Source organism: Saccopteryx leptura, chromosome 1 (assembly GCF_036850995.1).
Source record: "Saccopteryx leptura isolate mSacLep1 chromosome 1, mSacLep1_pri_phased_curated, whole genome shotgun sequence".
Classification (NCBI taxonomy): domain Eukaryota; kingdom Metazoa; phylum Chordata; class Mammalia; order Chiroptera; family Emballonuridae; genus Saccopteryx; species Saccopteryx leptura.
The window spans coordinates 79,015,052-79,030,121 of record NC_089503.1 but is presented as its reverse complement, the minus strand read 5'-3'; the positions used below and the strand labels follow the sequence as shown (position 1 = coordinate 79,030,121).

At 47.7% G+C, this 15,070-nt stretch overlaps 1 protein-coding gene across 3 annotated transcripts in view; it reads left to right on the top strand.

Moving 5' to 3' along the window:
- SMCO4 (single-pass membrane protein with coiled-coil domains 4) overlaps positions 1-15,070 on the top strand; it is an 81,378-nt gene that overhangs the window by 41,840 nt on the left and 24,468 nt on the right. For 2 of the 3 annotated variants that reach the window (XM_066370620.1, XM_066370630.1), the window contains exon 2: positions 5,408-5,487. The gene's annotated coding sequence lies outside the window, so the exon portion shown is untranslated. The remainder of the gene's footprint in view (positions 1-5,407; positions 5,488-15,070) is intronic. The other variant, XM_066370609.1, reaches the window with a different exon arrangement.

Below are 15,070 nucleotides of genomic sequence, written 5' to 3'. Positions count from 1 at the left end.
CTTAGAGAACAGCACGCATCTGGGTTGCTGATTTTTCAGGTGTTGCTCTGAGATTGAATTAAGAAAATTCTCAGGGAGTTTTGGTCCCCTTGATTTCTAATTTTTTGTGATTGAGTTAGAGTCACAGAAATATCATGAGTTGCTAATTTAAATAAATAATTTTCTTTTCTTTGTATAAGTATTTCACACTGATTGTAGACATTTGGAAAAATATCAAAAGCCATAATGTTGAAAATTACTCATAATTCTAGTATTCAGAGATAATCACTTATAAAACATTTTGTTGTATTTGCATGTATTTTTATATGCATAATTAAAATCACTGTGCATAAGTTTTGATTTGTACTTTTTCTCCATTTAACACATGAATATTTTCTCTTGCATTGAGAACAGTGCACTGTTAGAGCTTGTATTAGTTTTTTTTGTGGCTGCTGTAATAAAGTTCCCAAATTGGGTGACTTAAAACAACAGAAATTGATTCTCTCACAGGTCTGAAAGGCCAGGAATCTGAATCAAGGTGCAGGCAAGACTGTGCTCCTTCTGGAGGCCCTCGGGGGATCCATTCTTGGCCCCTCCTAGCTTCTGGTGGCTGCTGGCATTCCTTGGCACGTAGCCCCATCTCGAATATTTGCCTCTGTTTTCACATGCCCTTCTTGTGTGTATGCCTGTGGGACGCATGCAGTCGCCCTCTCCCTCTATTGTGAGGACACTTATGGTGGCATCTAGTGCCCATTCAGAAAAAGATACCTCTTCATCTTAAGATTGTGAGTCACATCTGCCATGATCCTGTAACATTTTCAGGTTCCAGGAGTTAGGGCCTGATATCTCTGTGACTATTCAGCTAGTAGTAGGGTCCAAGAGCTTGGACTTTGGGTGGGCTTAAATCCCAGTGCTGTCTCTTAGTAGCAGAATGGCCTTGCGCAAGTGTCTTAACACTTGGTGGGTTCCTCCATTTTCTAATCTGAAAAGTGGGGGTAATAACAATACCTACCACCTTGTTGATACAAGGATTAAGGGTTAATAACATGCAAAGCATCTAATAAGCTTAGGATAGTACCTGGCCCATGTAAAGATTAGCTGTTATTATTATAGTTGTTATTTTAATTAAAAAAATTTTTTTAAATGTCATTTTAATGGCTGCATAAAACTTTATGGGTCTACCATAATTTATGTAATTATGTCTTTTACGTTTATTTCCAGTTTTATTTTTTTAATCTCACATAGAACACTGCTGCGGATGTGTTTGAGCGTTCAGTCTTGTCTCCATGTCAGATTATTCCCTAGGGAAGAGTTCTGAAGATGGAATTACACGCCAGAGGGGGTGTACAGTGTTAAGCCACTTAAAAGGATTTGCCAAATTGCTTTCCAGAAAGATTGTGCCTGTTTTACTCCTACAAGTAGTTGAATGATGAGAATGCCCATTTCACTGTGGCTACTCCTGTATCAAGTGTTATCATTTTAAACACTCCTCAGGTATTTGACATGACCTGCCCTTTAAGGCTGCAGTGTAACAGCAGAGGAACTCAGCATAGTGGTTCTTCAGGCAAGGACGATTCATGCCAGGCAAGAAAACTTCTCATGAGAAATTAAATCCTTGCTTTGTTAAGTCTCCAAGTGTTTCCTCCATTCTGTTATGAAGCCTGGAAACTCCTGAATGTTCTTGAGGATACAAGGAGGGATGTCAGGGGAGAGGATATGTTAGTAGGGGGACAGTGCTAGGTGGTACCCAGTGATTTTAATTAAAAAGTTTTGTGTCTGTTTTTGAACTCGAACATTGGAAACTCTGAGCATTTTGAGGGATGAAGGAGACACACTTGACCAGAAAACAGAAATTCAGTCACAACTAAATGCCATGTGAGGGACAGGAATAAGGGGTCGGTGTGGGGACAGCTCGGCACTGCCTGCCAGATAGGGTGGGAGAGCAGCCTTGGGAAGGGCTGAGGGAACAGTCTGCGCCTGCTCTTTGTGCCCCTGCATCTGTTAGCCTCCTCTTCTTTCCTGCCATTGCCATGTGGCCTTGTCCAGCCCTGGCCTCTGAGTTGCAGAGTTAGAGCAGGGTGCAAGCTGAGTGGAAGACAGGATGGTATTTTTTTCCTCAGTGGTGACCTGATATAAGTGTATGGGGTGCACCACGTACAACTGGTCACACGCGAGTTCAACAGTATCCAAACCAGATATGATGGACTAAATGGTAGGTCTAAAGATGTGTCCAGGCCCTGGCCGGTTGGCTCAGTGGTAGAGCGTCGGCCTAGCGTGCGGAGGACCCGGGTTCGATTCCTGGCCAGGGCACACAGGAAAAGCGCCCATTTGCTTCTCCACCCCTCCGCCGCACCTTCCTCTTTGTCTCTCTCTTCCCCTCCCGAAGCCAAGGTTCCATTGGAGCAAAGATGGCCCAGGCGCTGGGGATGGCTCCTTGGCCTCTGCCCCAGGCGCTAGAGTGGCTCTGGTCGCAACATGGCGACGCCCAGGATGGGCAGAGCATCGCCCCATGGTGGGCGTGCCGGGTGGATCCTGGTCGGGCGCATGCGGGAGTCTGACTGTCTCTCCCTGTTTCCAGCTTCAGAAAAATGAAAAAAAAAAAAAAAAAAAAAAAAGATGTGTCCAGATAATGTTAACTTAGTCGATAAAAGGGTCTTTGTAGATGTAATCAAGATAAGGATTTTGAGATGAGATCAACGTGGATTGTCTAGGTAGGCCCAAATGTCATCACAAGTGTCCTTACAAGAAAGAGGGAGATCTCTCTCTCTCTCTCTCTCTCTCACACACACACACACACACACACACACGCATGCACGCATGCACGCTCTCACACTGTAGTGATGAAGAAGCAATGTGGCTACAAGCCAAGAAGTGCACCAGCCACCTGAAGCTGGAAGAGACCAGAAACAGCTCCTCCCCAGAGCCTCTGTAGGGAGTGTGACCCTGCCGATACCTTGATTTTGGGCTTCTGGCCCCAGAACCAGAACTGTGAGAGAATATGTTTCTAATGTTTTGCACCTCCCAGTTTGTGGTAAGTTTCTACATCAGCTGCAGTGAACTCATACCAGTCTGTGCTCCATTTAATAAGACAGTTCCGTGATCGTGTTCTGGCTGGGTGGCAATATCATATATGTAAAAGCTTCAAAGGTTCTCAGTTTCTATACTTATCATGAACCGGCAGTGGAGTTGGTAGATGATGCTGGTTTGCAGACCACCCTTCGAGTACCACTGGTCTCCCTCCCTTGTTTTGTAAATGAGGAGACTGAGGCCCAGAGAGGAAGCGATAGGGCTACGATTGGAGCATGAGTGCCTCTGCAGCTTGGGATGGACGGACAGGATGTGGTGCCAGCCTCCCGGGGCCAAGTCTGAGGTGAGCAGGCAGGAGCCACCCTGCAGCCTGTGCTGTAGGCCAGCTGATGTCCCCATCACTGTTCTGCACCCACTGAGCGCAAGGTGAAGCTCCTGTGAGCCCCAGAGCACTGAGCTCTTAGAAGGCCCAGAAACCGGGGGAAACTCGCAGAGCCTTTGCCGCAGCGGATGAGCCGGCAGCAGCAGGCAAAGGACCCTGTCAAGGGTAAAGGTCAGCTTGCCGTCAACTTCATTTTCATCTGACTGCTTCAGTCCTTGTGGTTTGGGTGTTATTTTTTCTGTCTGCAACTCAATTTTAACTTTCTACATTTTCTGAATGGTAATTATCTTAGCGAATATGGGATTAGACTATAATCATCTTGACTCTTATGCTGCTTGAATAAAGTTCATCCAACTTAACTTGGTATTTATGGCCCCGGAAGAACCTTCCCCTTTCCAGCCCTGCCTTTCACACACCTTCACCTCTGAACTTGACCAGAATCATCACTCCCTGGAAGAGGGGACTAGAAGTGGTTAGTTTCTCGAAGCTCTACAGTAGGGCAGTTCCTGGTTGACCAACTCAAGCACCAATGAAAACGTGGCAAGGTGATAGTGGGCCTAAATCTTTGAAGAGCGAAGGAAAGAAACCAAAATAGTCTATAAAGACAACACAAACAGCTAGTACGAGACATGAGCATCTGGCCTACTGTCCAGCTCAGCTGAACCGCTAGGTCTAGCCAGGCAAGACCAAAATAAAAACCAACCAGCTGAGCCCAGCACTGATTACCAAACTACTTAACCACTTAACCATGAGGAAATAAAATATACATTGTTTAAAACCAAAAAAGGCAGTACAATGCATCAAGACTGAGTTATTTCACTTCTTATTTTAGTAACAATGCTCATTGTAAAGTTGATTATTTCTTGCTTGCTGTAGATACTTATACTCATATTAGGAGCCCCTTTTCTTCAGTATCTGGGCTTCCATCTTAATATTTAATACCACTGGAATTTTATGAGTTATTTATTTACTGGGTCTGTTCTTCGGGTCTCACACATCTCAGATATTATGAGGCAGTAGTTCAGAGGCCCAGGTCATGTTCTCTCATCGTTTATTTTTTGGAAGGCTTTGTTTCAGAAATCTCTTTCTTCCCCCTCTACCCTTTTTTTTCTTAGTCCCAACCCTGCATCTCTTATTCTTAAATCAGTGATTTTCAGTTGCAGGAAACAGAAATGCCCTCATGCCAACTGAAGTTAATAGACAATTTGTGGTAGGAATCTCAGGAATTTTTCTTTTTTTTTTTTTTTTGTATTTTTCTGAAGCTGGAAACGGGGAGAGACAGTCAGACAGACTCCCGCATGCGCCTGACCAGAATCCACCCGGCATGCCCACCAGGGGCGACGCTCTGCCCATCAGGGGGCGATGCTCTGTCCCTCCGGGGCATCACTCTGCCGAGAACAGAGCCACTCTAGCGCCTGGGGCAGAGGCCAAGGAGCCATCCCCAGCGCCCGGGCCATCTTTGCTCCAATGGAGCCTTGGCAGCGGGAGGGGAAGAGAGAGAGAGAGAGAGAGAGGAAGGAGGGGGGGGGTAGAGAAGCAAATGGGCGCTTCTCCTATGTGCCCTGGCCGGAAATCGAACCCGGGTCCCCCCCGCACGCCAGGCTGACGCTCTACCGCTGAGCCAACCGGCTAGGGCCAGGAATCTCAGGAATTTCAGTGAGCAAAGCTTGACCAACCTGCTGGGAACTGGAGCAGGGAGGCCTTCTTACTCAGGGCTGAGCAGTCCTGCGTGTGTGTGTGTGTGTGTGTGTGTGTGTGTGTGTGTGTGTGTGTGTGTGTGTGTGTGTTTGAGTTAGTGCTCACCACTCTCTGCCTAAGTTTGCACGTCTTTATTCTCAAATGAGGGGAGAAGGGAGGGCAGCAGTGCGACCGGTGATGGTCAGTGTCCCTCCCCAAAGCAGCCAGTTGGGGGAGGGGACCTGTGTGAGGCCTTCTCAGCATGGAGTTGGGGAGTGCCCCAAAAAGGGATGTGTTGAGGGTTAACCCCCCAAACCTATTATACTTCTGATTTCTCAACAGGAATAACTCAAGTCACCTCTTCTGGAAATTGGTTTGCTGAAACTATTGAAACAGCAGCTCTTGAAGTGAAAAAAAGGTAAGTATTGTGGAAGTAACTTTGTATCTACTGAAGTTCTCTTATAAGGGACCCCACTGTGGGGAGAGATGACTATCCCTGGTTCCCCAGACCCGCCTAGGTCTGTGTGTAATAGTTTGCTCTCCCCTCCACCTAACCATGGTCCTCCTCAGCCTGCAGGGCCTCTCTCCAATGCTGCCTCCCTGGAAATGAAGCCTTTTTGATTCCCTCCAGCTGCTAGTGATTTCTCCTGCTTTTGAAACCCCATAATACTGTCTCTGTCTTACTGATGTGTATTGTAATGGGCTTACGTTTCATTTGCCCCCCACCCCCCGCCTCTGACTGCTCTTCTCCCATGGCTGCACTGAGTCTGGGGGCTTCCCTTCTGTGACTCCCCATCCTGGCATCTCTATGCTTGATTATAGTTGCCTGTTTGTGTGCTTTCCCCATAAGCTCCTCGAGGGCGCACCTGAACTGTGCCTGGGACACAGTAGATGCTCCATAAACGAGTATGGAGTGAGCAGTGAGTCAGCCTCCCCGATGGACCATCAGCTCCTGTGCGGGTCCCCTTTGTACCTCTGCCACTCCCTCATTCTCAGAGTGGCTTTGTTCTTTGAGCATTCACCAGAAGTTGCTGATCTTCTATAGTTGTCCTTCTGTTTTGAGTGTTAGTGAAATGCAGCTAATGGCAAAGCTTTTGTATCTGATTTTTCTTTCTCGTGGTCAGTTTGGGCCCATGTTAAGAGCGATAATCCAGAAGTCGGAAGGGAACGGAGGTGACAGGCAGGTCAGGAAACCAGTGACCGTGGGAGCATGGCTTCCAGCCGGCCTCCACCTCCCTGTGGCTGGTGTTGAATGGGGATTATGCAAGGTCCAGTTTTGGTCATGCTGGGTTGTGGCCCCTCCTATCTGCCGGCATCCATTCGTATGACCTTTCAAGTTGCTTCAATCAATGGACAGTTGCATGTTAACCCACCTCCTTGCTCTAAACCATTTTGTTTTAAATGAATGAATCTGTAGTTTTCTTTTTTCAAACTGTTTACTTGTTAAGTATCCCAAAGACATTCCTTCCTAATTCTACCAGTTTTCTTGGCCCTTATCCTATAAGAGGACTTGTCCCAGCCTTTCCTACCTAGCAGTAACCAGCAGTTTTCTTGTTTGGCTGTGGAGTTCTTTCCTTTCACAGGGCGCCCCTACACCCCCCACCAGACAGTCTTCTCCTGCCGGTCCTGGCAGACAGGCAGGGCAAATGGTAGCTGCTCGTTTTCAGTCAAGAAACGGTCAGCAGCTAGGTGTCCTGCATGAGGTCATGTCGTCAGTGTGAATGGAGCTGGGGTTTTCTCTCCCCTGCAACCATCTTGGTCTTTGCCCTGGAACGTCATTGCTGCCATCGCAAAACCTGGGGACTCTGTCTCTCACCTGTTTCTTACAGGTCCCTTTTAGGTAGGGGAGTCTGTCTTCTGTTGGGAGATGCAGTCTGACCCTGGTGTTCCCCCCACCCTCAGCCAGGATGCTTTCTTGAAAAAGTAGCTATCTGCAGAGAGCTTCCTTCCAGTCAGTTCTGTAAGTTTTATTTTTGTTAGGGCTTATTTAAACGCAGGAAATAGAATTAATTTATAATAATGCTGCCCTGTCTTATTCTATGAGTAAATGGGAATACACTCACAGAGATTTGATCAGCTTAATCTAGCTGTATGCAATGATGCTCTTTCCTTCCCTTCTTTAAATAATTGCTAATGGTTCTATCAAGCAAGGCAGCGGTGCACAGTGCTTTATTGCTATGTGGAATTGTTTAGTTAACTGTGATTTTTTTTTAATGGCTCAACTTTTAATTAGAGAGCAGATTGTCGAATGACATTTTGATTTGTCCTTTGATGGGGGAATTGGAAAATAGACTCATCATGATAGGAAAGCAAGTTCTAGTACAGAAGGAGGCATTAGCGTAAGAGCAAGATGCGATTTCAGTGAGTCATTGTTTTCTTAAAATAGGCCATCTTCTCTGGTCTTTTTGTTTAAAGAGAGGGGACCCTCATCTGCAGGTCTAGATACCAAGAGCCTTCTACTGATACTGCTTGAGAATGTCAGTATCAAGACATCAGCACACCTGTTATGATGCTTGTAATTGAGAGAATTGGCTGCATTTATTATTTCCCTTTGTGGTGTGATGCAAATACCATTTTCCTATTAAAAGTCACTGTTTTCGTAGCCCCAAAGCTGGTATTTGTGTTGTTACTGAGGGTCATAATACAGGCAGCCTGCATATGTCCTGGCCACGTTTGGCACCTTGGCTGGACATCGGAGCATCCTGAGAGGAGGTCAGGAAGGGTCACCAGTGAGAATGGCCCCGGGCGTTCATCACTTCACATGTTGTCTCTGGGCATTACAGCGCTTTTACAGCAGTCAGCGAACTTGCGCACCTCAAACTTAACGAGCCCAAATGCTGACTCTTGGTCTCCTTCTGCCACAGCCCCTTCCCAGACCTCCCTTCCCTCATCTCATTAAGGTGCATGGCTATTAACATGCTTTTTCAAACCAGAAGCGGGGACCTTTCTATTCCTTCAAATCGTCGAATCCTAGCAATGCTTCTTAAATTCATCTGCCACCCTCCACATCTACCTCCCAAGTCCAGTGACATTGTCATTTGCCTCAGTTACTGCAGAGGCCTTTGAACTGGCTGCCCTTTCCACTTTCACTCCATTCTGTTCCTCGTTTTGGACGCAGAGAGATCTTTAAAAATACTTGGTGTAGCATATCATTTCCTCTATTAAACCTGTGAATTGCCACCTCCTGTGCTTGGATGAGCCCTGTACCCCCAGCACGGCCCGTGGAGAGACTGCACGATCTGGGCCCCGGACCTGGCTAGAGCTCTCACAGCACTGTTGACATGACATGGAAGTGGCTTATAAGACAGTTCTCCCTTTCACTGTTGACTTCCTTGCCAGATTGCAATAACTTTGATTTTCCAAATGTAGCAAAAGAACTGTTCAGCTCACAAAGATATACTTAGAATGGATATTATGTTCTCAGAAATCGTACAAGCCCCAGAATATCAACTCTTACAACACAGAGATGGATCACTGTTTCATTTAGAACATGAATAAGTTAATAACCAATATGATATAAAAGTGTGTGCAACATTTTAGCTTAGTAAATCATGAATGAAACTTGGTTCCAGATGGGTGGAAGAAAAGACTGACTTTCTACAGAGGAAGAAAGAAAAACACTAAATATTAGTACACAGCTTTCCTTTTTAAACACATATCTCCTATCCTGAAACCTTCTTGCTTGCCTTACCTTATCCTTGAGCTATGCTTTCGTGGGTTTGTTTGTGAAACCATGTATACACAAACACATACCTGCAATGGAAATCCTGACTTAGTTGAGTGATCCTCTCCATTCTCTTCAGGCCATTTATTTAAGGTAATGAATGAATAGGAAAACTGAAATTTCAGATGCACTATGGTCTCACATTAAGACAAACTTTTCTATGATCTTGAATTTGAAATTTTTTATGTTACCCAGAGGCGATTTAAGGGCGGGCTCACTGGACATGTGCCCTGGGCCCCAACTTCTGAAGGGCCCCACAAAACTCCAACTTTACACTTTTTTCTAATGACACCAAGTTTGGTTTCATGTGTGCAATTTTAACATTAATAGTACATAATATTTTTTATTTATTTAAACATATGGTTAACATGTATTTTTATTTTACCTGTCTCTCTCTTTTTTTCAAGGGGCCCAATATTTTCTTCTGCTTCCAGGGCCTCAATAGACCTTAATCCACCTCTGATGGTACCTGTTTGGTGGGTCACTGACAAGTTACAAGCAAAGATTGTAGTGGGAATACCAGGCACTACACCTTAACACAGTATGGTGCGCACCATGGTAGAATTAACCAATTCAGCATGGTGTGCACCGTGGTGGAGTGGTTAGCAGGAGCCAGGGAACATGGTGTGCACCGTGGTGGAGTTGGTTAGGAGTCAGGGAGCATGGTGTGTACTGTGGTGCAGTGGTTAGCAGGAGTCAGGGAACATGGTGTGCACCGTGGTGGAGTTGGTTAGGAGTCAGGGAGCATGGTGTGTACTGTGGTACAGTGGTTAGCAGGAATCAGGGAGCATGGTGCGCACCGTGGTGCAGTGGTTAGCAGGAGTCAGGGAGCATGATGCGCACTGTGGTGCATTGGTTAGCAGGAGTCAGGGAGCATGGTGTGCACCTTGGTGGAGCTGGTTAGGAGTCAGGGAGCATGGTGCGCACCGTGGTACAGTGGTTAGCAGGAATCAGGGAGCATGGTGCGCACCGTGGTGCAGTGGTTAGCAGGAGTCAGGGAGCATGGTGCGCACCGTGGTGCAGTGGTTAGCAGGAGTCAGGGAGCATGGTGCACACCGTGGTGCAGTGGTTAGCAGGAGTCAGGGAGCATGGTGCACACCGTGGTGCAGTGGTTAGCAGGAATCAGGGAGCATGGTGCGCACTGTGGTACAGTGGTTAGCAGGAATCAGGGAGCATGGTGCGCACCGTGGTGCAGTGGTTATCAGGTGTCATGGAGCACAAGAGGGGGGCCTCACTCACTTTGGGGACTAGAAAGTCATGAAATGCTTTCAAGAGTATGTGACCTTTGAGATAGATCTTGAAAGAAGTGCTTGCCAAGTAGAAGGAGAAAGAGGTGGCAAAAGGCATTTTAGACGGCTGCATGGATAGAGGCTGGGGGTCAGCAGGAGGATGACGTGCCCAGGTCACCGCCTGGAGGACTGCTATGGCTGCATCACGGAGGGCCTGGGGTAGGGTGAGGCTGAAAGGCAGGCGGGGCCGGCTTGTGCAGTGAGACACCCCTCAGGAATTTTACCCTGGGTCCTCACTGGCTCCATCATCTTTACAGCAGCGTTTCTGTTGGCTCGGTCTCCACTTCCAAGGCTTCTCCCTAGGACCAGGAGAATGGTGGTCCGATTCAGACACACAAGTCCTTTTATCAGTCTCTGCAGGGGTAGGACTCCAAATTCCATAGACTTCCAAGTTGAAGGTGTGACAACAGACCACCTCCCAGTAATCACAAAGACGTTACTAAAAGTCCATGAAATGTGATGGCTGTTAAATGACTGCCCTCCTGGAGTGTACAGATGACTCTGTTTCATATTTCACTCTGAGTTCAGCTACCTCACCACAGCCCGGGGTGTGTTCAGGCTCCTGTGGAGCATGGACTTACAGGCCGTTGTAGTTCCCGGAGATCTTGGAAACGGTACTACAATGCCATCTTGAATTGGTGACATTTTTTTGGATAGGATTCTGGATATTTAATTATCCATAGCATGGCTTTCTAATTGTTAGTTTAGCTGATTTGATCGGTTGGTAACCTTGAAGTGTGAAATGATGCATAGTATAGCAGGGGTGTGTTTTGGGTGAAGAATTTCTATCAGCTAGGCTTTAAACATGTATGAGATTTAAATGAGTCACTCCTCTGTTAAAGAAGAAGTGTACCTCTCCTACGTTCACGTCTACAATGACTCTTCATGATCATTACTACGTTCTATTTTGCTGGTAAGGGGAAAGGGTGTGAGATGGGGAGGTTGTGGCATCCTTTGTCCTACCATCATGGGCAGTGATTTTAGAAGGATTTAGAGTATTTGCACCTTTTAGGGCACAAGAAAGCGGTAAGGTAAGGTGGTGAAGCACAAGTTAGGAGGTCGTTACATAATCCTCTTGAATGAAGATGAGGGCCTGACCTAGTGGTGGTGGGGCTGGGGCTGGGGGGATATGTTTGGGAGATATTTAGGATAAGGGACTGGGAGGACTTGAGGAAGGAACCGTTTGATGTAGGAAATAGGGGAGAGGGGAGGTGTCCAGGAAACCCCCAGACATTAGTAAGAGTAACAGACTTTTCTCATTCAGTAAATACTGAACCCCTGGTAGGGGAGGTAGACAAAAGATGATTCACTCTTTAAACAGGAAGAACAGAAGAAGGGCTATTTTAGAGGCATAAGTGTTGGCAAAAAACAATTCATTTTGACTAAGGAGATCAGGGGAGTTTTCTCAGTGCCAGAGTGTATAAGGCCAGCCGAGATGAAAAGAGATGGTCACAGGCAATCACTGTCTTGTACTGCTACATGCAGATGGACAGGGTACGACTGCTTGACGTGACGCAGGGACAGGGAAGGGCTTGGCACACAGGGCTTAGGAGGCCAGCCCACGTTTGCACTGTATCTGTGGGCTCTGGGGCTACTGAAGGTGTTTGGTTAGAGGACTAAGATCAAAGCTTGGTTCAAGTGAAGCCGTTCTGTCTGAAGACTAAGGAATCCAGAGGCTGGAGATACGTGGGTGAGAGAAATCGAGGACCTCAGTGACAGCAGGCAGAACACGCAGGCTTGGCTTTGGGGTGTGTGTATGTCTTTAGCGTTTATTTCATTTGTAAGTGGGGTGGGATATGGACTCTGGAGTCAGTTGGAGGGAGATTAATCAGCCCCTAGAAGCTATTACACGGGAATGTGGTGAGGGAGTGAGGGAAGGTGGAGTTGAAGGTGTCTTGGAGACCCCCCCTCCCTAGCTTAGGTGACCTGGTTTGCCTTAGCAGCAGTGGTCTTTGGGGACCTCTGGGCACTCCATGAGCCTGCAGAACGGACTACTGGCAAACTCAGTAAATCTCATCTTCAGTGGTTGAAAGCCTTCTTGTTTTGTGCCCTTTGCCCAAACCATTTGTATTCGTATTTGGTAAACCAACTTAAGATTTGGCAAAAAAAAAAAAAAAAAAAGTGGCATTTAAATTAAAGCTCACATATTTATCACTTAGTGACAGACTCAACTTCAACAGCCGACTTCATTATCTGATGGGGTCATTCTCCTCCCCTCCCCCAAGTCCCACCCTGTGGAGACTCTTGAGAGCATAGACAAGCTGCTCTGTAAATGTTCCATAGCAGCTCAGTTTACTGCCGGCTTTTTGCAGAGTATTTTAATTTTGGCAGCAATCAAGGCCTACAGTGAAGCACAGGTGAGAGGCTCTGAGACGCCCACCGGCATGGCTATAGAGTCCTTTTTGGATTGATCTTCTGGCCTCCTCTGCTTTTCCGCTCACACACCAGACACTCACTGGAAACCTTTCCTGCCCGCTCCTGCCGCAGGGCCCTGCCCTCCCCTTCCCTGCCAGGGCCACCTTCCCCCAGTCAGCGCCAGGCTGGCTCCTGCTTTTCCTTCAGGCCTCTGATGCGGTTCCTTGTGACACTTTTCTGTATTAGCACATGTCCCCTATCTCTGCCACCTTGTGCTGCTTTGTCTTTCTTCATAGCACTTGACTGCTTGACGCAGTACATATGTGTTCGTCTGTCTGTGTCCCTCCCTCTACTAGCCTGGTTGTTCCTTTGGAGCAGGAACTTTGTATTGTTCATTCATCACTCCGTCCCCACTGCCAGGACTGTGCCTAGCACGCTGCGGTTGTCCTGCATTTGATGAACTAGTGACTGACAGATGGCGCCTTCTGTTAATCAGCTGCATACTCACAGCAGCTCCTCTGTGCCTGGCATGTGGTAGGCGCCTGCTCAGCCCCTGACAGAATGAATGAATCGGTGAGTGAAGGACTGCGATTCGCTAGTCAGTCTGCAGCGCTGGAGAATAAAGGAGTGGCTGAGCGAGCTTGCCCACCTCTGTCTGAGACTGACCCTCTCCATGGAGAGCCCCCAGCATCCTTGTTTGAGAAGGCCCAGATGTACCTTCCTGGGTGAGTGAGGTTGCGTGTATTTGATAATTCAGTCATTCCCTCACTCTTTCTATCTCAGTGTGACTGCCATCAGCCAGGCTCTGTAATTAACTTGCTGTAATTTAGCTTAGAGATGAATTTTTCATTTTAAAGGTGCCACAAACAACTGCTGCTTGTGATAGCCTGGAGAGCATGCCAAACAGAACATGAGAACTGTGTTATGTGTGGAGGAGAGAAAGGGTGGTTAGCTCGCGCCAGGCCACGGAAGCTCGCCAGGCCGCGGAAGCTCGTGCCTGGCCGCAGAAGCTCACCTGACCGCAGAAGCTCACCTGGCCGCGGAAGCTCACCTGGCCGCGGAAGCTCACCTGGCCGCGGAAGCTCACCTGGCCGCTGTAGCTCACCTGGCTGCAGAAGCTCACCTGGCTGCAGAAGCTCACCTGGCTGCAGAAGCTCACCTGGCCGCTGTAGCTCACCTGGCTGCAGAAGCTCACCTGGCCGCGGTAGCTCACCTGGCTGCAGAAGCTCGCCAGGCCGCAGAAGCTCGTGCCTGGCTGCAGAAGCTCACCTGGCCGCAGAAGCTCACCTGGCTGTAGAAGCTCACCTAGCCGCGGTAGCTCACCTGGCTGCAGAAGCTCACCTGGCCGCGGTAGCTCACCTGGCTGCAGAAGCTCACCTGGCCGCAGAAGCTCACCTGGCCACAGAAGCTCACCTGGCCGCAGAAGCTCACCTGGCTGTGGAAGTGCGTGGATAGGCTGAGGAGTCTGCAGGGCTGTGATCCTCTGCTCCCCGGGTGCTCCCCAGTGTGCAGGCAGATCCTTGGGGCACCCTCCTTGGGGGTCACGTTTCACCCAGAGATCAGGGCAGTGGGGGGAAGATAACATTTAGAGAATATTAAAACAATATGGATGTTTGTTAGAGAAGAATTAAACAGAGCTTAGTGGCTAAGAGCAGGGCTCTGGAACCAGACTGTCTGGGTTTGAATCTGTCCTACCGCTTTCTTGTTTCGTGGTCCTGGGCAAGTTACACAGCCTCTTAACGCCTCGTTTCTTGTTTTTTTTGCGTCTAAGAGGGGAGTCTGCCTTGGGGCCTGCGGCATGGGGATGTTGTCAGCTTTCACTGGGAGTCGCTGCAGGCTTTATCACAGTGCCAGTCATATCAGAAGTAAACAGGGGCTAATGTTATATACCATGGCTTGACATTTTAAGATAAAAGAGGAAGCAAATGAAATTGTATTCTTGCAGTGAATCTGCCTCAGACCTGGCCTCCGGGAATGAATGTTCACTCACTTCTGCCATATTTGAGATGGAAAAATGAGCAAAGCACCGCTGTAAAAACAACCAACACATACGATTGGCTAGTGTGCATGTTTTTACAGAATTTCCCCCCAGCCTTGGCTTGAGCTGTCACAGAGTTGAGCTGTTACTAACAATGTGATACATTCAAGATGCTTACTTTCAGTCCCGCTGTCTTAAAGTATCTAACTGAATCGCAGGCGGCACTGAGGGAGCCTACAGTGTGGGCAAAGAATTGCCAGTTAAGGAATAACAGTCTTTCCTGAGGGAAAGTCACACACAGTCTTTCCGTTTCATTCTCGCAATCACCTGTTAATTATCAAGGCAGAAAGGACTGTCCGAGTGGAAGGAGACCTCAATGACTCCGTGTCCATCTCTGTCATCTGATTCCAGAATCCCTTTTACAGCATCCCATTAGTCTCTTGGGTTCTCCTGGAGATAGAAAGCTTCCTACCCCAAAGCAGTCCAGTCTGGCTCCCTGGAACTTCTACCCGCTGGTTCAGGTTCTGTCTTCCAGAGCATAACTAATCCGGGCACTTCTTCAACATATGATTTATGTTCTTTAGGGTATACAGACCTCTCCACCTAGTTTTTCCACTGCTTTTCCTGGGAACATGATTTAACCACTTAGTAGCCCATGG